General features: G+C 51.3%; 1 protein-coding gene across 2 annotated transcripts in view; it reads left to right on the top strand.

Annotated features, from left to right (window-relative positions):
• The window catches only part of PAK5 (p21 (RAC1) activated kinase 5), a 1510924-nt gene that overhangs the window by 265039 nt on the left and 1222623 nt on the right, over positions 1–23262 (top strand). The window lies entirely within an intron of this gene.

Here is a 23262-nt window from a genome sequence, read left to right as displayed (position 1 = left end):
TACGGAAGGACCAGAGTAAGGGGGGCGTTCAGGGGAGGTGTGCGAATGACTACACATAGGACGGCATGACAGGTTCATGTGAAATCTGTACTTCACCTCCTCCCGCACCATCATCACAGTACAGGCAAGGGAGCATGCACATATCACACTTACCTACATGGAGAAGCAGTAGTACACATACAGCAGTTGCAAACATGTACACCAACATGACTACAGGTACCACAGTACAACATGCACTTACCAAATAAATGTTGACAAATGGCCCCATTGCCTCACACAAGAACCCTGCACGTACCACAGTCATGCACCCATGTGCGGCCAGCCAACGACACACACCCGTTGGCCCCAGATGCCCAGAGAGCGCCCATGGGGAACCCAGCATGCCACATGCATGCTGAAAATACACAGCCACATGCCAGCTACCATGTCCGCTGCACGTCACTGACAGACACCATAAGCAACATATGCTGAAAGGGAACAGGATGCATGTGAAGCACCAACAATGCATGCCACGAGTGACACTGCATGCACAGACATAGAATATTGACATGCCGTGAAATGAATGTGCATGCAGAAGTAGTCGATTGACCTGATATTGTGTCAGTCCACCCCCACATCTAACACTGTGTCTGATGCCTTTGCCTCCCCCCGTGCAGGTAACTCTAGATACCCACAGCTGCTCTGGCTAATGACCCCTGTGTATGATCCAGAAACACTGCAGGATATTGCCTACAATCACACTCGCAGCAGGACCTGTCTGTGCATCGAGTGTACCTTTTGGCCTCCTGAAGGTACGTGTCTGCTGCCTTGTCCGTACTGGTGGAGCCCTGATGAACCCTCCAGAGAAAGTGGGTAAAATTGTGCTTGTGTGTGCTGTGCTGCACAATATCTTCTGAGGAGAAAGGTTTCAATACTCCCTCACGTGGACATGCCCCCCCTCAGAGGATGAGGAAGCAGTGCCTGTGGCTGAGGCAAATGCATGCATTGCCATAGATGGCGTGAGGGATGGGAGATTGGTATGCCAGGGACTGATAGACAATTTCTTTTGAGACTTTCACATGGCACAAGCCATGCTCGACTGCGTGACACCACCACAATAAATAGACAATCCTGAATCGATGAAGTTCAACGGTTTTTATGTAATGAAGTTCCCCAACTAGCCGACCCTCCCACCACCAACTCAACATCACACTATCCCCCTCCCCCCCACCGCCAACTCCCCATCACACTATTCCCCTCTCCCCTCCCACCACCAACTCCCCATCACACTAATTCCCCTGCCCCCACCAACTCCCCACATGGCCACTAATGCCAATCAGTGTCTCAGAGTCCTTCACAACCGTGGCCTCTTCCCCCCTGCCAGCCCTTGGTGATTTTGGGCGCAGAAGGCGATGTCACTGATGCCTCGGCGTGCCCTGCTGTGTGCCCTCTGTGGGTGTGGGGGAAGTGGAAGGGACGGAGCCTGTCCCCAGGTTTTATTGGCTTTGCACCTCTGTGGTCTTCCGGATGGCCGCTGCCAGTGCAGAGATGCCTTCTGTCTTCTCCCTGAACTTCTGGGCGTACATTGTCAGGGTGGTTGTGTTGGCTGTTGTCGCTGCCTTGCTGCCCGCGATGACCCACACAATACTGCCGGTAGCATCTTGGATGCTGTTTCTAATGGCCTGCAGGGGTTCGGAGTGCACCTGGCCTATCGCCTCCATCTCCCGCTGTCTGCGCTCCATGTCCTCAAGCCTCAGTGACAGCATGCTGCCTGCTGGTGTGTGCTGTGTGGGTGAGGGGCTCTGCACTGGCCCTGGGCTGTATTCAGGGCAGGCATATGAGGGCGTATTGACGTCAAGCTCAGGTATACATGAACGCTGGCAGCATGGTGGGCTCTGTGGGGTCTGTGGACCTTCGGCAGGTGGTGACACCAGGCTGGTGTTCCCCTGTGCCTCCTCAGTCGCCTTGTCAGCTGGTGTGGCCATGGTGTTTGTGCCTCCGGCTGTGGGTGTGAGTGCAGTGTGCCGTTTACTGCTCCTGGTGGCCTGTGGTGTGGGCATTCGCTTGACCCTGCTCTGTCGCAGAGTTACGCTGCAGGACATCTGCCTCGGTGTGGCCTGTGTGCGCCTTTGCAGGGTGGTGGTGGCAGACCTTGAGGGCCTGGATGTGCCCCTCCCAGATGGGTCTGCAACTTGCTCCTCCTCTGATGCATCTGGTGATGCGTCAGTGCCTGTAGGGGACATAGGAAATGTAGGCAGGTATGGGTCCCCCACATGTGTTGGCATGCAAGACACAATTGCCATGGTAAAGAGTGGGACCCCACACATATGGGCAAATGGGCATGGTTGGTCAGGGGAGATTGCATATGGGCATCATGGGGTTGCTTGTAGCGATGAGTGTGTGACACATGGCCAGTTGGTCTTTGGTTTGTGTATGGGGAGGGCAGAGTGTCCATGCTGGGGCAGCTTACTTCGGGCCTTCATGCCCCCACATCCCCTCCCCGGAGGGCACTCGCATGGTGGGGGTGGGAGTGGTGGCTTAGTCCATGTCACAGTCATGGCTCTATGGGGCACCGCTGTGCAGCCAGCAAGTCTGTGCTGTGGTGCATGGTGATTGGCAGGCTGGGCACATGTCCGTGTGGGGGGTGTGTACTTGCCTGTGGCTTGTCTGCCATGCCAACATGGGGCAGGCCAACTGGGCCTGAAACTTGCTGGTGTGACTGCTGCACGGTGTTGTGGTCACTCAAACATCTCAAACTCGCTGGCACAGGGTGCGCCAGTAGGGGTGTGGTGGGCATGGCATTCGTTGGGTCACTTGCCACCCCTTCATTCTACTGTGATGCCCAGGGGTGCCCTTAGGGCGCTGACCAATGGCTACTGTGGAGGGTGGCTGATGTGCCACCCTGTCATTCTGCCCTGTTGGCATGGCCAGCTTCAGGGCCTACTGACATGTGTCCTGTGCACTGGGGCATGCACTTGTGTTAGGGGGTGTTCGGGTTGACTCACCTCCTGCATCCAGTCTGCTGGCACCCGCCTCCGCACTGCGTACTCCTTCTATCCCTTTGATGTCCAGCACCGTACTGCATTTCTCCTCCCAAGCAGTGAGGACCAGTGGCTCCACAGTGCTTTCTCCAGTCGCCAGGGACTCCTGGTGGTGTTGGGACAGCAGTCCCTGCACCCTGACCCTCAGGTCGTTCCACCGCTTGCGACAGTCCTCTCCATGACGGGTGACACTGGTCACTGCTGTCACCTTCTGACAGATGGCATTCCAGGTGGCTGTCCTGTGTTGCTCAGTGTTCTTCTGCTGCCGACTGCCATAAAGGTCCTCAGCCCCCCCTCACTAAATTTGGGTTTGCGCAGGTGATGTTCTGCCCCCTTGCTTCTTCTCCTCTCCTGGGACATTCTTGCTTCTTTCCAGGACCGGATGGCTTCAGGAAGTGGAGATATTTCATGGATTGTGTTTTTCAAAATGGCCGCTGCAATGCTTCCCGCTCCAGAAGTGACGCAATTTCAACTGGCGCTAATAGTGCCGGGTTCGCCGGCAGTAGCGATATTAGCGCTGGTTTGTCAGCGGTAACCCTTATTTCGGCGCAGGTTCTGCCAGTCGCTAACTGCGTTACCGCCGGAGTCGGAGCACTTTCACGCCAGGTTTTGATACGGTGCTAATTCCGCCACATGACCCAGCGGTAACGCTATTTCCGCTCAACGGGAATTGCACCGGATTGCCGCCGGACTTGTGATGAGGCCCTATATTGGAACTTTGTTGTGAATCAGGATTTCCTTGTGTTCATTTCTTGAACTGTGAAGCAGAATCATGTTTAGAACCTGGGGAAGGGGATTTCACCCAGGTTCTGAAGAGATGCTTTGGTTATGAACTCAATAATTATTGTTTTGAACTGCCATGTATTTCCTTGTTTATTTGTTATATGTTTAAGTGTGAGGGACAGATTTCCTTTGTTCGAGTGTTTCCTTTAGTTTATTTTAGGCTGGGAAATCCTCCTCAGGGTAGGGATAGTGAGGCCTTCATCCAACCTTATATTCTAATAAAATGGCATTTGTTGTGAAAACTTTGCAATGTGGTCCGACTCATATTTCTGACCCCTCACACTAGGTTCGGTTTTTAGTGTGAAATAAGAGAAAACTGGGGGCGGGGAGCGAGTGACTCCTAAATGGCCCTGGCTGAAGATCAGGGTGTCTCGAAAGAGGGAGAGGAGGAGGAGAATGATGGGGTGGAGGCGGGAGGGGTAATAAAAATGGGGTTACTTGCTGCCATGCAGACCTATGGTTAAGCCAGTTGCTTTTTATGGAATTTTGCTACAGGAATGCCCAAATCACATAGCTCTACCCATGATCTGGGAAGCTGAAAACATGGAAAATGTCTGAAGAGCTCTGCATAGGCACTCTAAATGTTAAGGGGTTCAACTCTCCAGGGAAATGGGCTATGGTGGCGCGATTGGTTGGGCAAAAGTGCTTGGATGTGCTTTTTGGACAAGGAACCTGTTATAGGAAAGGGGAGGAGCTAAGTATCAAGGGGAGGGGAAAAGGCTAGGTAAACCGATCTGGGCCTCTTAACCTGATAAGAAAGGGGGGTGGGGATCAGATACTTTACAGGAAGAACCTGGGTTTGGAGGTCGGGTTCGTGCAGAGAGACTGGGGGGGGGGTCGATGGCTGGGAGTGAAATGTAAGCTAGGCGACCAGTGCTTAACATTGGGCGCAATATATGCCCCCAACACGGCGCATCTGGGGTTCTTCATGGACACGTGGGATGTCTTTTGCGGTGCAAAGAAGAGGTATGGATATGTGGTGGGGACTGCAATATGATCATAGATCCTACCAAGGAAAGATGAACCATGGGAAACAGCAAAGACTCGCTTGGGGGGCAGGCTAAAAACACACAGAGTTGTTAGGGAACACTTTCTGGTTGATGTGTGGATGGAAGCAAACTCAGACACAACGGAATGCACGTTCTTCTCGATACCCCTCGGCACATTTATGCAGATAGATCATATTTGGTGGGAACAAGGGCAGGAATACGTACTGAGCGGAGCTGACATACGCATGATGGGCTAGTCAGATCACGAGCTGGTGACAGCTACGTTGACGCTAGGGGAGTGTGATGAATATAATGAAATCATCCATGGGACCAGTAAGGGCCTCCTCTTATGTGGCCAGGGAAAGGCAGCCGCTACCTGATGGGGATGTTGGGGGTGCAATTATGCAGGAGGATCAAATGGGAGGGGACTAATATCAGCTGGAGTTGGGGATCTCTCTAACTCATGATTCCCTTATTGTTCCTAAAGCCTTAATGGCTTACCGTAAACAAACTGATATTTTTGTCACAAAAATAACTGTGGACTTCAAGTCCCATAATGTCTGGGGTACTGGGACGAGGAAGACGAGCTCAGAGTTGATGAAGCATCATGAGCGTTATAGTTATTGTGGTAGGAAACACCTGAGCAGGACCTTTAAATGTAGAAATTAGTTTCAGGTACAGGAGGAAGGAGAAGCTGATGGTGTAGCAGAGGGGCCAGCAGGACTGTGTGCTGGGGGACACTGTGGAGACAGAGGAAGCACCAGCTAAGGCCAACGCGGGAGAAGAAGCGTGGCCGTGCTGAGAATGTGCAGCTGGAATCTATCTGAGGACAGCTACGCTGTGTGGGAGACGAGCTTCCGACACACTGTGAACCACTCTAGCAAAGAAGTTGAACCAGCGATTACACAGAGTTGTCAGAGCTCCCCTGAAGGACGTTGTGTATCGCGGGAGTCAGACCAGAGCTGGCAGAAGCGTAGAGGGACCCGAGGATATCCGCTGCAGCACGCGCGAGTCAGAAGGACACACAAAGGAAGACCAGCAAGTTGGCCTGTATTAGGTGACCCCGGGGTGCTCCGAAAAAGACCTCTGAGCAGAACTGATGATTTTGAATACAAAACAAATGAAATAAGGTAGACTGGGCACAACTCTCCTAATAAGGCATACCAGTTAGGAGATAATTGTAACCTGCTTTGTCAAAACAGCAGAAGAGTGATTCCAAGGCAGACAGCGCAGAACTCTCCTGAAAAGGGATAGCAATTGGGAGACAATTGAAACCCACATTGCCAGCAGCCAAGAGGTTGCATAAGAATAAAACAAAGGCTGCAGGCGCAACACCTTCGTTATATGAGATACCATTGGGGAGAAACCTACAGTCAGAGGGCAATAAAAGAACAATACATAGACCGTAAGGGCACAACTTCCCTTTTGGGAAGGGCTGTAAAGAGACTATAAAGAGATGCAGTTAGTGTTCAAACCTCCTCACTTAGGATTATTGTGTGGAGAGTTTTGGACGAAACATTACAGCTGAATAGAATTGTAGTAGTAGGAGTTTTTATCCTGGCAGGTGAAGAAACCGGGAAAGGAACCAATCGTAGTTAGTCCTGGCAGGCGAGTAAACCAGGAAAGAAGACGATTTAAAGTATTGTGGTTGTGGTAGAAGGTATGTTTGAAAAGAACTTGTTAATGTCATCAACTTGTCTTGATGAACTGTTGCATTACAGAAAGGGAATTCCAAGCTACCCTGTGTTTCTTTGGAGAAGTATAATGTGCTAATAATTGCTTGGCCTTTGGGGAAAAGAACAGTTGTCTTAGTTTATGAACAAAACTTGTGTTTTGAGGGGATGACCTTTGTTTTGCTAAGCAGGAGACTGTGGAAAATAACAGTTGCTTTGATTTATGAACAAGCATTTGTACAAGAGACATTTATTTTGCCAAGTGAAAGTATATATTAAATGGAAAAAACCTTTTCTGCTACTTCTGAACTTTGACCAAGGTATTCCTGAAATTATCCAGGGGAAGGGAACCCACAACGTGGTCACAAGGAGTACTTCTTCTAAAGCTTTTGGGTTTTATTTGATATTATTTTGTGGAACTGAAAACAGCCAAATCCTCCTTGTATAATGTTGTTGTTTATATTAGTCTGAGGGTCAGAGACTTTGTGGACACTAGGTCATTTTCCTTTAGTCTTAGTATGTTAGGCGGGGACATCTTTGTTAGGCTAGGGAAAAATAGGCATTTGTCTCGCCCCTTTTTATTTAGTAAAATGGAAACTTGTGAGAGAACTATGTCTGTGTCGCATATCTGACCCCTCACAGGAGGTACTCCGGAGAGAGAAAAGCTGGGTCTATGACACTCTGTTTGAGGATAGGGTCTTTGATGAAGAGATGAGAGGGAATATGGCGCACGGCTTCAAGACAAACAACAGGGAGGTAGGGCTCCAGATATATGGCAGGCTAGAAAGACCACGTCTGGAGGCTGATAATAGTGAAGGGGGCAGCCAAAAAGAGGACAAACTAAACGCAGCGATCCGGGCACTGGAGGCGAGGCTCAGGAGTGAATCGAGGAGGGGTGCTGAGGTACGAGAAGTTCTAGATAAGAGGAAAGCTCTGAAATCCTTATGGTTGGACAAGATCCTAGCCAAGCGTCAATTCTGCAGACAAGCATATTATGAGAAGGGGGAAAATGCAGACGGAAGCTGGCAAGAAGGTTGAGGGAGCAGCAGAAAGAAACAATTGTTAGCAAGCTTAAGGATGAGGGGGCTGGGATCTTGATGGCCACAATAGATGTAGCGCAAAGATTCGGCAGGTTCTGCTACAACCTATATATGGCGGAAGTGGGGCTGAATGAGGAGGATTTGCTTCCTACCTATACAGACATATACCTGTAGAGGTGCAGGTGGATGCGTTTTGCCTAGCTCCCGCTCTCTCACTGCCATCATACTGGAAGAGCAGGAGAAGGGCTTTATGTGGAACCCCATGTGTTGTCCCTATACTGCATTGAGTGTATGAGAGACAATATGCACTCAGGCAACCATACCGAATGTACCTTTTCACTGAAAGAGTGGAAGGATGTCAGCACGTAGCAATGGACGTCATGTAGCTAGCGCTGAGTGAAATCTGATGAGGGCAGAGTGATGTCATGAAGAAGATATACGAGGAAATACTGAAATGATAGGAACATACTTAAGAAGTATTGATGTAACTGCAATAACAAGAGAAACATGTACGAAATGATGAAGTAATCCTAAACAAAGAAGATAAAGTAACTTGCTGACCAATAGGTGTACATACGCATTAACGCAAGGTAGATGAGACATATTGAAGCTTGAGGACAATATAATGTGTCAAGAACGGCCATGATAGGAAAATAGACATCGACTTGTGTAAAGATTCAATCCAGCTAGCTCGGAAACAAACCAGTGGTGCAGAGTCAGGAGACGTTGGAGGAACAGTTTTGTGTGCAAAATAAAGAGGAGTCTGTTCTTCTGGGATCAGGTGTGCTATTTTAAGGAATTATTGCAAGTCACAAAGGAAGGCAGAAGTTTAAGCCATGTACGATAGACATATTTCTCTTAGATTAAAGAAAAAGAAAACATTTGCAAGAGCCAAGTATTGGACAATTAACAATGGATAAGGCTCCTCTAAGTTGGAGTGAGCATGTTTCTAGAGGCTAAGTGGCGCAAGAAAACACAGTATAATTAAACAAAGAGCAGTAAATAAGAGGTCGAAATAAACAAATTTGCGGTCTCCTCACAAGTGATTCAGAAGTCGAAAACAAGGGCTATTCTTTACGCCTCAGAACAGAGAGCATGCTACTAGGTCAACTAAAGACGGGAAACTTTGGCTTATGGTTAGATTGATGAGAGATGATGGACTAATTGGGAAAGTGGGGAGTAATCTGACATTACTCCTACGTCCCGTCCCCTTTCCTCTATACTTGTGGGACATCTCTCCGTCCTGTGGGACGGGACCGGAGCACTTTGTAAAAAGCATCCACATTTTTTCCAAAAATGTGTCCCTCCTCTCTTTCCTGCGCGGGGCCCGGCACGCGGCCGTAACCCCACCCACCTTGGCTCCGCCCCGTGCATCGGCCATCAGTCCTTTTCTCCGCTCGATCGGGGCCGGATGCACTTGCATCCTCAGAAGATTTTCTTCCCTTTTTTCCTCTCTGGCTCTCGCTGGCGTTCGTTAACTAGTCTGTCTATGTCTTTCAAATTAGACTTTCCAGATTGTTCGTGTCACCGTCGCTTTGCGAGGGCGGATCCCCATCCTCTTTGTTTAGAGTGTTTGGGTCCGGAACACCGTTGGAACTCCTGTTTTTACTGTGACTCCCTTTCGGTCCGGGCACTTCAACGTCAGTTGGTTGGAGCGGTGGGAGGAGGTGTTCCGACGAACTCCTCCTTCGCATTTTCAGGCATTCATCGACGAGAATTAAAAATGCCCGGTAAGTTCTTTACTTTTCAGAGCACCCCGACCAGGGGATACCTTCCCGGGTTCCTCTCGGTCCGGGAGGGGCGGTGATCGCTCTGTTATCAGGGTTCGCCCTGAGGTGCCCATTGGGCCTAATAATTCTACCGGAGTTTTCTCTGAGGGTCTCCGTAAGGGGCCTGTGAACACCGGAGTACGCTCCGAGGCACCTCCTGTGGGGGCTGTTTGTAGACCCAGTTCTACTGAGCTGTGGGGTACCGGAGTTCGCTCTGAGGCCTCTGTCGGCTTCCCTCAAAAACAAAACCGGGGTGCACCCGAGGCCTTGGCTGGGCTTGTAGTTACCGAACGAATGTGCGAGGCCCGTGCAGAAAAGGCTGTTACCGGGCCTGCGTCCGAGGTCCCTCGTACAGAGGCTAAAGCTACCAACAGTCTGAGAGGCCGGTCAAGGCTTTGTCGCTGAAAGCGCACCGTTCCCGCACTTGTGACACCAGATCTGTTGAGGGGGGCAAAGAAGCAAAGTTCTTCTTTTACCGGCAGTGCCGAGGTCCTTCCTTTGAAGGCTCAGTTGGCGGTTGGAATGTCACAAAAACATTCCAGGCCTCACAGTACCGGCTTGGCCGAGGTTCCTTATGTTAAGGCTAAGATTAAGACCCCCGATCCATCGACGGGAACCCCTGCCTCACTTCCTCACGTGCCGCAGTTCCCCTCAGATGAGGACAAAATGGCGCCTGTTCCAGCCACGACCACAGCAGCCATTTTAGGTGCTACCCCTACAACTACGCCATCGGCTTCTGGTGTAGGGCTCGGTCTCTTGGGTGAACCTAAGGTCCCTTGTGCGCATCCTTACCAGCCGGTTTATGATTGGAACGCCCGGATGCCTCTTCCGCACAATGTTTCGTTGCCCGCGGGGGAGGCTCCTTCGATTTATGTGGATACGTCAGTGGAGGGGCCGGTGTGGCACCCTTCCCCGTTACGTCCCTGGATTTGTCCACCTCATGAGAGGCCTCCTCAGGTCCCGAAACAATCTCCTGAGGATGCCCTTTTTGGTAAATTTCAAGCTCTTATGCGCACCGACCCCATGAGGGAATATTTCAAAGGGCTTTTTAAGGAGATCTGTCCACCGGTGTCTCTGGCTCCACCTGTTCCTCCGGTGGTTCCGCCGGCGCTTCCCTTGCCCGTGGTGCCCCCCCCTGCTCTCCTGCCTTTGCCTCCATTGTCCCCAGTGGACAAGGCAGTGCCTGACACGGCTCAGCAGGATCCTGACCTGTCAGATGACCCTCAAGGCGATCAGGACAACGAGGACCTTCCCCGTTCTATCAGAGCCTTTCATGACCGGGTACTGGACATGAGTTTCTTAGATGTTCCGGTGCCCGAGAAACCCGCTCCGCAGGAGGGCGTGCTTTCTGGGGCATTCACCCTGTCTCCCTTGGAGTGTACCGGCCTGTTCCTGCAGAAGGACGTTCTGGCCGAGGTCCGAAGAGTCTGGGAAAAGCCACACTCAGGACTTTTTGTCAATAAAAAGATTGACACGAGGTACAGGCTGCATTCTTCGGAAGAGGTGACCCTGTCGTCTCGTCCGCCTCCCTCCTCCACAGTGGTGGCTGCGGCCACTTTGCAGTCCAGGCCTGCAGCATCCTCTTCCACGATGGCTACTCAGGTTCTGGGAAAGGAGGACAAGCTCCTCGACTCCCTCGGGAGGAAAATCTTTGCCAACTCAGCCTTGCAGCTCAGGCAGGCCAACGCCGAATTGATATTGGCGGGAGCTAACATGCGAATGTGGAAAGGTCTGTCGGAGTTTGAGGAGCACATCCCGGTCGAGAAGCTGGAAGACTTCAAAGGAGGCCTTTCCGATGCCAGGGTCTTGGCCCAGGATCTCCTAGAGGCTGCGGCTCATCACGTAGACACCTCGGCTCGGGGCCTGATGCTTGGGGTTGATACCTCACGGCAGGCGTGGCTGCATGCCACTAAATTTTCTAAGGAAGTGCAAGACAAGGTGTTGGACCTTCCATTCGATGGTAAGGAGCTTTTTCATTCTTCTACTGATGTAGAGCTCACCAAAACCAAGGATAGCACTGAGACTGCTAAATCATTCTGTTCTGATTAAAGCTCCTTTCAAATCCCAGAGACCGTTGTCGCAAAGTCAACCTTCCTCTGGTTTTAGGGGCTTCCTCGACCGCAAATCTTGCAGAGTGGATACTCCTGTGGGGAATAACCACCGTAGACAACAGCGTATGCGTTTTTTCTCCCGCTCCTCAGCCTCCTCATCAGGTTCAGGTGGCACTGCCACCGATAAGCCTGCCAAATGAGGGTTTTCCGCGCTCGCACGAGACCCCGGTGGGAGAACGCATTGCTTCTCATTGGGAGGCATGGCAGACCATCACAGAAGACAGATGGGTCTTGTCAGTCGCTCGAGCGGGCTTCCGCTTACCTTTACCCCCTACCCCACCCCTCAACCCTCCTTTTCAGCTGTCGGGTTCCCCCTCCCTCAAGGCCGAGGTTCAGAATCTTCTGGACCTCAGAGCTGTGGAACCCATTCCCCTTGGGGAGTGAGGGGGGGGCTTCTACTCCCGGCTGTTTATGGTGCCCAAACCCAACCAGGCTGGCCTGCGCCCCATCCTAGACCTTTCTCAGTTCAATCTTTTTCTACCCCAAGAGAAATTCAAGATGATCACGACCGGCCAGATTTGCTCCTCTTTGCAGATGGGCGATTGGCTCAGTGTGGTGGATCTTCAGGATGCGTACATGCATATCCTGATTTGGAATCCACACAGGAGATACCTCTGCTTCTCTTTGGGGAGAGGAGCACTTCCAGTTTCTGGTGCTTCCTTTTGGCCTCAGCTCGGCGCCGCGTGTCTTCACAAAGATGATGTCGGTGATTGCGGCCTATCTTCGTCTCCAGGGTATCCATGTGTATCCTTATTTGGACGACTGGCTCTTACGCAGTCCTTGTCCGTTGGCAGCAGCGGGCAACCTCCAGTCTCTCCTTCAGCTCCTGTTCCATCTTGGGCTGTCGGTGAACTGGCGGAAATCCTCCATGACGGTCTCACAGGACCTGATCTTCCTGGGTTTTTGTTGGAACACGATCGACTGCAGACAGAATGGCGGATCTGTTGGCCACGTGTCAGATGTTTGCGCAGTCAGAGAGCATGTCGGCCTGGTAGTTCTAGAGGCTTCTGGGCCTCATGGCCTCGTGTGTACTGGCTCTTCCTCTTGCTCGTCTCAAAATGAGACGGACCCAGATGGCTCTTCGGAGTTCCTGGCGTCAGGCTGTGGACCCGGATTCCAAGCGGATAATGATTCCGGATTCCATGAGAGTGGACCTGGACTGGTGGTCATCTCTCAGCAACCTGTCGGTGGGCGCAGGGTTTCAGGACCCAGCCCCCATGGTGACGATCACAACAGACTCCTCCCTCCTGGGGTGGGGTATGACGTTAGATCTTCTTCAGGTCTCAGACCTCTGGTCGCCTCAGGACAAGCTCCTGCACATAAATCATTTGGAGCTTCTGGCGATCTTTCTGGCGCTCAAGGCTTTCAGACCGCTCATTGTCAATAAGGTGGTCCGCATAAGAACGGACCATGTGGTATCAATGTATTACATAAACAAGCAAGGGGGGGAACAAAGTCTCCCCCACTCGTGGACCCGTCCATCCAGATTTGGGAGTGGGCCGTGCTTCATGGTGTCTGGCTGCTTGCAGTGCACATCCCGGGCCAGCTGAATGTCACAGCGGATGCCCTCTGCCGGCGGACAGTGGTCAGCTACGAGTGGGATTTGAAGGCAGAGGTCCTATCATGGATTTTCTCGCGTTGGGGCACATCGGAGATGGACCTCTTCGCCACGGCGGTGAACAAGAAACTTCCTCAGTATGCCTCCAGAGGGGGGCTGGGAGCCTCCTCTTTTGGGGATACTCTCGAGATTCCATGTCACAACGTGAGAGCTTACGCCTTCTCGCCTCTGCCTCTAGTTCACTGTGCAATTTGGAAGTTGAAGAACTCTGTGAACTGTTCCCTTCTACTGATAGCCCTGTGGTGGCCGGCCAGGTTTGGTTCTCAGAACTTCAACACCTGTCGGTGTATCCGCCGATCAGGTTACCAGTAACTCCTGATCTTCTTCACTAGGGGGAAGAACAGATGTGGCACCCCTCCCCACAATCTCTCAGCTTGGTGGCATGGTGCCTGAGTTCAAGTCTTTAGAGCATCAGAGTTTGTCTGCGGATAACATCCGCATTATCCAGGCAGCCAGGAAACCCTCGACCAGATCTCAATACAGGAGTAAATGGCTCAGGTTCTGTCATTAGTGTTTGGAGAAGAAGTTGGATCCGAGGGCGGCCACGATTGACACAGTGCTGTCCTTCGTGTCCTCCCTAGCAGAGTCAGGGGTTCATGTTCTGTCATGCAGGACTTATCTCTCAGTGGTTTCCGCTTACCTTTCTACAGGCCTTTGTTTTTATTCTCTAACTAACCCAGTGGTGAAGAGGCATTTTGCTGGCTTGACACGCCTCTACCCTCCGGTTCGTAATCCACACCCGCCATGGGACCTAAATGTAGTCCTGACGGCACTGTGTCATAAAACCTTTGAACCAATGGGTATGGTAGACCTCAAGTACTTGTCTTGGAAAGTGTCCTTTCTGGTCGCCGTTACGTCAGCGAGGAGAGTGAGTGAGCTCCAGGCATTGTCGGTGGAGCATCCTTTCTTGGTCTTTCACAAGGACAAGGTAGTCCTTCGAACAAACCCGGCTTTTCTACCGAAGGTGGTGACCGAATTCCATCTGAATCAGTCGATCTCCCTTCCGGTCTTTTTTTCCGAACCCTGCCTCAGAGGCTGAAAGGGTTCTGCACTGTCTTGATGTCCGAAGAGCTCTTAAGTTCTACCTGGACAGGACTTCCGAGCTTAGGAGTTCTTCTCAGCTTTTTGTGACCTTCGGTAACCCTCAGGGCAAGCCGGCATCTAAGGCAACTATTTCTAGGTGGATCGCCGCCTGCATCACGGAGTCTTTCACCATCCAAGGGCTGAAGCTTCCTAAGGGTATCCATGCACACCTGGTGCGGGGCAAGGCAGCCGCGGTTGCTTTTCAGAAATATGTCCCCTGGGAGTCCATCGCTAGGGCAGCTACTTGGGCCTCCCCATCTGCTTTCTGTAAGCATTACTGTCTCCACATGAGCTCAAGAGCTGACGCTCAGTTTGGTCAGGCTGTGCTGAAGAACCTGTTTCAGTAAGGGGTATTTCCATCCACCCGTAGTTCCTGTAAGGAGTGCTTGGGAATCTCCCACAAGTATGGAGGAAAGGGGACGGGACGTAGGAGTATTATCAGGTTACTCACCGTAGTGACCACCTTACTCCTAGTCCATAGTCCCCTTTCCTCCATACGCCCGCCCGCCGTCCCCTCTAATAAGGTTCCTCTGTTATTGCTAATGGGTCGTTGACCTGGCGATAGAAAAGGACTGATGGGCGATGCGTGGGGCGGAGCCAAGGTGGGCTCGCAAATATGTAATCTAGTCTGGTGTGAAAAGCATGTGGGGGTGAGTAGAAGGAGTACTCTAGTTTTTCTGGGTGTTGCTCCCTCCATAAGTCTCGAAGCGCAACTTGTTGTCAGTGCGATCAATATTTTGGAAGGTGAGGACGGGCGGGTGTGCTTGCCGTCAGATCTGTCTTTGGAGGGGTCTAGGGTGCAATTGTGGTCTCACCCCCCCCCCCATATCACGGTGCTATCTCTGTATGGGCCTAGCCGATTGTATAGTGAGCGAAAGAAGACTGTGGCGTCATGGTTGGGGGCATAGGTGCTAATTAGGCAGACTTCCTTTCCTTCTATTGTGCCATGCACCTGGGCCATTCTGCCTTCGTCGTCCGTTTTTGAGTGTATCAGTTTTATGGGGATGGTTGGGGCAATCAGATCAGGACTCCTCTGGCGTACGTGGAGTATGTGAAGCCTACCAGTGTCCCTCTCCAGGTTTTGGCCAATGCTGCAAGCTTACACGCATCCAGAGGAGTCTCTTGCAGCACGGCGATTCCGACCCTGCTTCGTTTTATGAATGTGTGAATCCGGCGTTGCTTGACGTAGATATTCATTCCCCTAACATTCCATGTCATGATTCTGATTTTATCAGCCATGAACTTTGCGTGTTGAAGGGTTCAGGGGCGGCGCCTATGGTGGTCTTTCTTCTGGTTACGGCAGCTTTTGATGCGATGGGTGGTCTTGGCTTTCCCTTATATAATTCCCCAACTGGGATACCAACTCCCGTGTTCCCTCCCTTCCCGAACTTTAAACTCCCTTGTAACAGAACTTGTCCAGCGAGGTTTCCCCCGTTCTGACTACTCCGTTTCCGCTCCATTTGACCATGTGGCGGTCTCTTGGTGCCCTAAGGGCGGGTAGAGTATACCCAAATTACTTTTGGGGGTGGAAGAAGTCCGCTTCGGCTGCTATCACGTTAGAAGCAATCCGTCATCGGCACGGCTCCTATCTGAATCAGTCTTGCTGCTTTAGGATGTAAGTTTTGCCTTTTGCATGCTTGCTTTGTCTAGTGGCTGGGTGCACAGTGGTCTTTCTTATCGTGGCTTAGCGTGGTTTGCGCTCTTTCGCTTCTAAGTCTGGGATCTGTTCCCCATCCATCCACTCTCTGGCTTCCGCCGGCGTGTCGAACAGGCACACTTTGTTGTCATGCAGTACTTTCAGTCTTTCTGGGTATAGGAGAATGTAGTGCAGGCCTGCTTTTTTCAGTCTCGCTTTGGTGCAAATGAATTGGGCTCTTTTCATTTGGACTTGGAAAGTGTAATCGGGGTATATGGCTATCTTTGCAGAGGCTCTTTGTATGTGGCCACCTGATCTTGAAAAGGCTAAGATTGTCTCTCTCTCTCTGTAGTTGAGCACTTTAGCAATTATTGGCCTGGGTGGGATCCCAGGAGGCGGCCGTTTAGTGAGGGATCGGTGTGCTCTCTCGATGGTGAAGCCTTGCGATAGTTTCTCAGCCCCAATTTTTTGGAGTAGGAGATCTTCAATATAGTTCGTGGGGTCGTTCCCTTCAATACCCTCTGGCAGGCCTAAAATTCTAATGTTATTCCGGCACGCCCGCCCTTCGGCTTCCTCAGCCCTCTCTTCCAGGTTTATTACCTTCTGTGCCAGTTAGTTAACGTCCTTCAATAGCTGTGCTTTGGTCTCAGTGTTGTCTCGAACCTGGGTTTCGAGCGCGTCGGTTCTGCCAGCAATGGTGCGGACATCTTGTCGCAGTAAGTTCAGGTCTGTGGCCACTGCATCTATTTTGATTTCCATAGTTGTTTGATGGCAGCCAGGATCTGCGAGTTAGCCGGTTCTGCAGTCATTTCAGGTGGTTCGGGTGGTGCTGTTGCAGCACCAGCGGTGCTGGTGTCGGGTCTCGCTGTTCCTCCAGCCGTGTAGGTCTCCATGGTGGTCTGTTTCTGCTTGCCTCTAGGTCCTATTGTGGACATTACACATCTTGGGCACAGGGCATTGTTTTATGTGCTCCCTCTGGGGTGTATGGTCGGCACCTGGGGTTCGTGGTGCATTTGCGGCTTGTCCGCCCGTGCATGTTTTTTATCCCCAACCTCCTTATTGCGTGGGAGCTGGGCAGAGGGCCGCTTAGGTACCCAGGCTTGCTGCCCAGTCGGGGTTCTGTCCATACACTGTGCCTTGGTGTATGTGGTGCGTGAATTTAGTATGAGGGCCGGTCAAGTTCCTCACCCGAGCAAGGCCCTATCTCTGCCGGGACCTCTATTTGCACTGTGCCGTGAGTCAGGCGGCACTAGTCCCCCAGCGCTTACTCCCCCTCTCCAGTTCCCAGCAGTGGTTCTGTTGTTTGCCCCGTGAACCCTGTGCACACTGTTATGGGCCTTGCGCCGTCTCGCCTCAGAGCTTCCTCTTTCTCCACGAGGGCAGGGTCCTGCGGGGAGGAAGGTAGTCCAGTTCCTGGGGTGCTATGGTGTGGCAGTGTGGCCGGGTCACCCCTCCCCGCTATCTCCTCACCTCGCATGCTCCTCTGCCTCAACGATGTCATCTCAGCTCCTGGGTTCCCTCTCCGCAGTGATCTTCCTGCAGCTCGGGTTTCCCCTCTGAAGCACTGCCGCGGCCCCTTCACCGGGACCGATCTTCGCTCTTCTTGCCGCGTCGCCGCTGCTCCTGGATAATTCTGCACCGCCACGGGGGCCCCGGCCCAGGGACCAGGGTGCAGTGCTTTTTTTTCACCCAGTCCGGACTGCTCGGTTCCCTCGGGGGCGGTCCTCTTACGAAGCCCTGAGCTCGCTGGGTCACCGGGGCCAGCCAGTGCCTGCAAGCGCGCCCGTCTCCTTTCCTCAATCGCTGCAGGTTCCCGTTTGTTTCTGCCTTTTCGGATATGCCCAAATCTCCCTTGTCCGTTCTTTAGTTCTTGTTGGGCCGCCAAGTCTCGGATCAGAGGCCTGTATGTGTGAGCGCAGCGCCGCTCGAGTCCCTCACATGGCGGGCGCCATTTTCTGATCCGCTCCGTGTCTCAGTGTCTTGCACGAGTTAGGGCTCACAGGGTCTCAGGAATCAGGGCAGAGTCGCCAGATATCTTCGGCAGCAGTTGTAGCGATGACCTGATGCATTAGGCGTCCATGAAACGTATTTTAGCAGCATATTTTTGTCACATCATGCAGAGCTTGCCGAATGTGCGTCTTCTCTACATGGCGGTTAGCCACGCCCCCTCTATCTCTCTCTCTACCTGTGGTGTTCCCCAGAGGTCTAATCTTTCTCCCTGGCTGTTTTACCAATACCTGGCACCTCTTGCCCACCGCATAGCTGCCCTCTGCTCCATCTTTCAGTGTTATGCGGATGACAGTCCGCTCTCCTTCAGGCTCCCCTCAGCTGCCTCTGCTCCTTATCTCATTCCTGACTGTTTTACTGAAATTCAGGAGTGGTGTGCCGCCAATGATCTCTGCCTTAATGCCAGTAAGACTGAGTTCCTCCTCATTGGCGCACCAGCTCCCTCTGTTCCTCTCACTCTGGCCGCCCATCCTGGGCCCTCCTCCTGCTCCTACGTGTGAGGCTAAGAACCTGAAGGTCATCTTTGACTCCACACTCTCCTTCTCTCTGCACATATCTGACATCTCTAATAAGTCAAACTACCAGCTGCACCTCCTCAGAGGTATTCTTCCTTTCCTCACTTTTCCCGGGAAGCTCACTGTCTCCAGAACTCTGGTCCTTTCTAGGCTGGATTACTGCAACAGCCTCTTTCTAAATCTTCCTGCCTCTACTCTCCATCCTCTATAACTCGCCCAGGGTTTGTTTGTATCTCTCCAGCTCTGAAATCTCTTCACTGGCTCCCAGTGGCAGCAAGGATCAAGTTCAAGACCCTCTGCATTGTCCACAAGGCTTTCTGGGGCATGGGACAGCACTACTTCCAACTCTCTCTCTTCCTAAATATCTGCTTTCTCGAGAACCTCTGCTCCCCCACCTCCAACTCTCTGAGGGTCCGTTGCTTTTCCAAGCAAAGAGTTGGGGGCAGATCTCTTTCTTCAGCTGGGGCCTGCCTCTGCAACAGTCTACTTGCCTCTCTGAAACCTGAGCAGAACCATCCCCGGTTCTGGACGCCACTCAAGATCTTTCTCTTTGCTTCTGTGTTTTCTCTTCCTCTCCCTTGCTGATCACCTGCCTGAACCATGCACTGGTCACCTGGGCACCCTCTGAACTTGGACCCAGGTCCCTGCCTGTCCAGCTGCAATCCTGCACTGCCTCATGGCACCCCTGCACTTGTGGTCTGTATCTGCAACCCTACAGTCCCCTCTCTTGCACTTATTTGCCACCCATTTGCTGCACTTAGGAGTATTCGCACTTGGCACCTGTTGGCTGCAACCTTGTTTTTCCTTTGTCCCGCACTTCTCCATCCACCCCCTACCCATGACACTTCTCCCCTCCCCCATCCTTGCTCTTGCATGATATGAATGACACAATGCCTAGCAAGATTGTCGTTTTGTCCTCCCTTTCTTTCCCCCTCGTCTTGTCACGCCTAGAAACACTTGTAAACAGGTGCTTTATAAATGCCATATCATATATCATTCCACAGCTGACTCCATTTGCGCAGTACTTCCTGCTTTTAAAGTTCCTGCCACCATGATTGGTCCAAAAAGGACTAGAATGCTCAATGTTGAAATGGGAGTCCTGCATTACTCTTGCTGGCCTCCTCCTCATCCGACTACACAACTGATGTCTGTATGTGTGTGTTAATAAAGTGATGATGTGTTTCTCTAGTTGGTCTCTTCCTCGTCCAGTACCAAACTGGTGTTTCTTGGGGAATGTTTTAGGGGAAAAACAGAGAAAGGACTGACAATAGCCTATGTGGCTTGAGAGACTCATTGTGAAAGGGAAATGGGGATACCATGTCTCGCCTAAAGGCGCCTCATCCGCACTCCTGAAGTCTCCTCTACCCAAGTGATCCTCTCTCGCATATCTACTTCCAGGGTCAGAATCCAAGAGTGATGGCCTTTCCCAAGCCACCCGAGAGGTGGGTACACGGGGGAAAAGAAGTGAGGACACCCTGATGTTCATCACAAACTTCAATCTACCCACTAACTGCATTACAGGAGCAACAATCGCATTGGCTGACCCACAGAGTGACCAGTCGAGGTATTGACTTGACTTATCAAACACTGCACACACATTGGAGACAGCCCTGGTGGGCTATATCCCAATGTATCACACACGCCAGCCTGCGAGGTGTAAGGAGAACATGGACGTCCCAGCGCAACTACAGGCCATTCTGGCTGAGATGAAGTCCATTGAGCAACGTACCTAGGAGACACCTTGTACGGTACAAGAGGTGATGAGAGAACATAAAGATATTAGGGGCCGCCTTGACCGACAAGCTGAACAGGCAGCAGATAATGAGGCGCACTAGTGCGTTTGAGGATAATCATGAATCGACAGCCACAGATGTGGATGTACTGATCAGAGAGGTCCAACCCCGCAGCGCCAGAGCGGAAGATCAAGAAAATAGGTTGCTCCTCAATTACCTATGATTGGTCGGCGTCCCTGAAAACCTGGCTGCGAAGACATTGAAGGCTTCCCATATGGCCTCTTCAGTGACAAGTTGAAGCTCGCTGACCCACAGACATTCGATATAGAATTCGCCCACTGTGCTTCTATCCCTAAGCCACAAGCAGGGGAAAGACCCTGGGTCATCACATTTTGCCTACTTAACTTCTAACACAAAGTGGCCATATTGAGTGCATCTAGCTGTAGGCACCGTTCAGATTGATAAGGTCATGGTGCACCTCATTAATGACTATTCAATGGAAGTATTGAGGCACTGCAGAGGCTTTATTCTGATATTCACTGCGCCCTGATGTACTGACCACCAGCACTACCTCAAATTCCCAGCGATCTGGACCATCCACATTGGCTAACAATGGCACTCCGTTGACCATCCCAAGGAAGCGTGGACATTCTTAAAAGAGCGTGACCTGGTCATTGCTGACCTCCTCTATGAGGAGCCGGAGTGCGGCACGGCCCACACAACTGAAGCGTCGGCTGAGGAGACCCAAACCTCAAGTGCTTGCGGAAGAGAAGTGTTAGGCGCCCAAGAGGGCTGGGGCAAAGCAGAAAGAATTCGGAACAGTCAACGACTTTATGTGCCTATAAACCCTCCCTGTGGCAATGAACGGATAGAGATATGAATGGCTGGCGAGATTCAGCTTTGGCTGGCCCCTTGGTCGGGGAAACGCAACCACCACAGCGATTGATCGATCCACGGGGCGCCTCTGCGCTTTAATGGCAGGAATGGACTTCATCGTCCCCATGGACGACTGCCGCTTCGGTATTGTTGCAGAAGGGGAGCCGCTCTCGACACCATGACTTTCTGGGTGAAGCACACCCCAGGAGGCATGAACAATTGCGAAAATGCACTGATGTACAATTTATGAATGACGCAGAATAGGGCGTAGCCCAGGCCATGACCTTCTACACCGGTCTTCCCCCATGTATACTGCCACTGACATGGGTTGGGCCAGTGCCGGATCCTTTTGGCTTCGTCCATCACCGGCGGCAATTGCTCTTACGTTATATTAGGTCCACGTTTATTGGCCCCAATGTTGCCCATTTGGGGCTGTTCTTTGAAAGTTACATTCACATGTTCTTATATTTTTCGGTTGAGGTTCTCTGGGTTTGTTTGATTACATGTGCGCCACGCAAGTGTTAGGTATTCTTCCTCTCCTGGGGAGGAAGGCTGAACACCATAAAAATGAACTTGCTTCCTATTTCAAATGTTGCGGGTTTCTTTATAGAAGCCAAACGCAGCTTGTTGTGGTTTCTCTTGCAAGTGAAAAAAGGCAGGATAGCCTATGGCATCTTAGTCCAGACGCAATGAAAGAGAAGGCCGGCCTTCCACACTTGGAATATTACTTTAGGGCAGCTCAATTAAGTTATGGTAGACCACCTGAGGAATAATGGGGGAAAGCAATGGATTGAGTTGGAAAACGAGGTGCTGTAGCCTGTGGCAGTGGGGGAATGGTTTTGGGTACCTGAGACACTAATCCCATGAAGGATATGCACTCATTGAGTACTGGTCGTACTTTGGGCCACTTGGAGAGAGAGCAAAGTGTCCTAACAGTGGTGTCAACGTGGCCATCACCTCTGAGCTGTATTTGGGTGCCTCTAATAAGAGAATTCACATATGAGCCACTTAAATTCCAGCAATGGGATGACAGGGGCGTGGGGAGAGCAGGACAGCTATGGAAAGAGGGGAAATAAATAGATAATGAGCAACTCCAGATGGTCCTAGATGTAGGGCCCTTATCCCCACTTTATGTTCCTTCAATTGAAGGGAGTGCTGACAGACTTAAAATGGGAAGGGAAATTTGAAAGACCTCTCAGGCTTTGAAATGGTGCTGGATAGGCAAACAGAATCAAGGTGGTTGGTGTCCAACTTGTATAAGACGCTATTGGAGGCAGACAACTCGGGAGAGGTAGGAGTTAAAGGTAAATTGGAGAGGGAACTGAGTTTAGAATTTACATACCCAATATGGAAACAGTTATGTAGAAATACATGGAAATCCTTGCTTTCTATGCAATAAAAAATGCATAACTTTACACTTCTCCACAGATAGCAATATGCCCCACAGACACTAGCCAGGATGTATCCAGGAGTGAACCCGCAGTGTCGGAGTGGATGTGGAGAAATAGGATCATACTGGCATATGTGGTGGAACTGCCCAAAGACACAGGTGTACTGGAAAGAGGTGCTAGGGTGAATAAGTGAGGTAGACTGGGTGAAGAGGCCTCTAACGCCATTATTCATATTTTTTGGCTTGGAGAGAGAGGAAGACATCATGACGGGAATGTCACACATGCTGAGAAACCTGCTAATGAAAGTGAGAGCGTGTCTCACCATACAATGGAAGAGGGCCCGTCTGCCGACATACAGGGAATGGGTGGGGAAGGCACATGAAAAATATGAGTTGGACAACCTAACCACCCTGGTACAGGAGCACTCGAAGGCCTTGAGTTATGAGCGGTTAATCTTTATGGAGAAATATGTTGGAGGTAACCTGAGAGGAGAAGTTGAGGAGGATGAGGGTACAGATGCAGCACCATAGCTATATAAAAGGGTGGGAAAAGGGTAGGGAGGGCAAGGGGGGTGACTTTTGCGGTCAGGCTAGTTCATTGTTGGAAGCCCAACTAGGAGTTGCAGGTCTTTTGACCCTCTGATCGCCTCCCTCCCATAGGGGGCTGTTTGTAAAATTAAGTGTTTTTTGTTTCTCTTTGTTGACAAATAACAAAAAAAGATGTATTTAATAAAATGCAGTAGTTACTCTAGTTGTATAACTTCTTAACAGTGAATATAAAGGATACCAAGATGGCAGCTTCTCGGGGAAGACATGCTAGGCACAGCTCGTCCCTCGGCCCATATTAAATGTGGAAAAATTGCTGACATAATGGCTTTCCCCACCAGCCCCCCCCCCCCCGTAAGCAGACACACAGGGTGTGCAGATGTCCCCCCTGACCTCCCCACTGCAGAAGCCTGAGTGAAAGTAAGGCCCCGCTTGGAGGAGCTGGTGTGCGGCAGCAATCGAGGAGATGAGAG

The sequence above is a fragment of the Ambystoma mexicanum genome, chromosome 4q, assembly GCF_040938575.1.
Source record: "Ambystoma mexicanum isolate Mex_15411 chromosome 4q, UKY_AmexF1_1, whole genome shotgun sequence".
Taxonomy (NCBI): domain Eukaryota; kingdom Metazoa; phylum Chordata; class Amphibia; order Caudata; family Ambystomatidae; genus Ambystoma; species Ambystoma mexicanum.
Note: the sequence above shows the minus strand (reverse complement) of the source record. Positions and strands in the feature narration are given on the sequence as shown.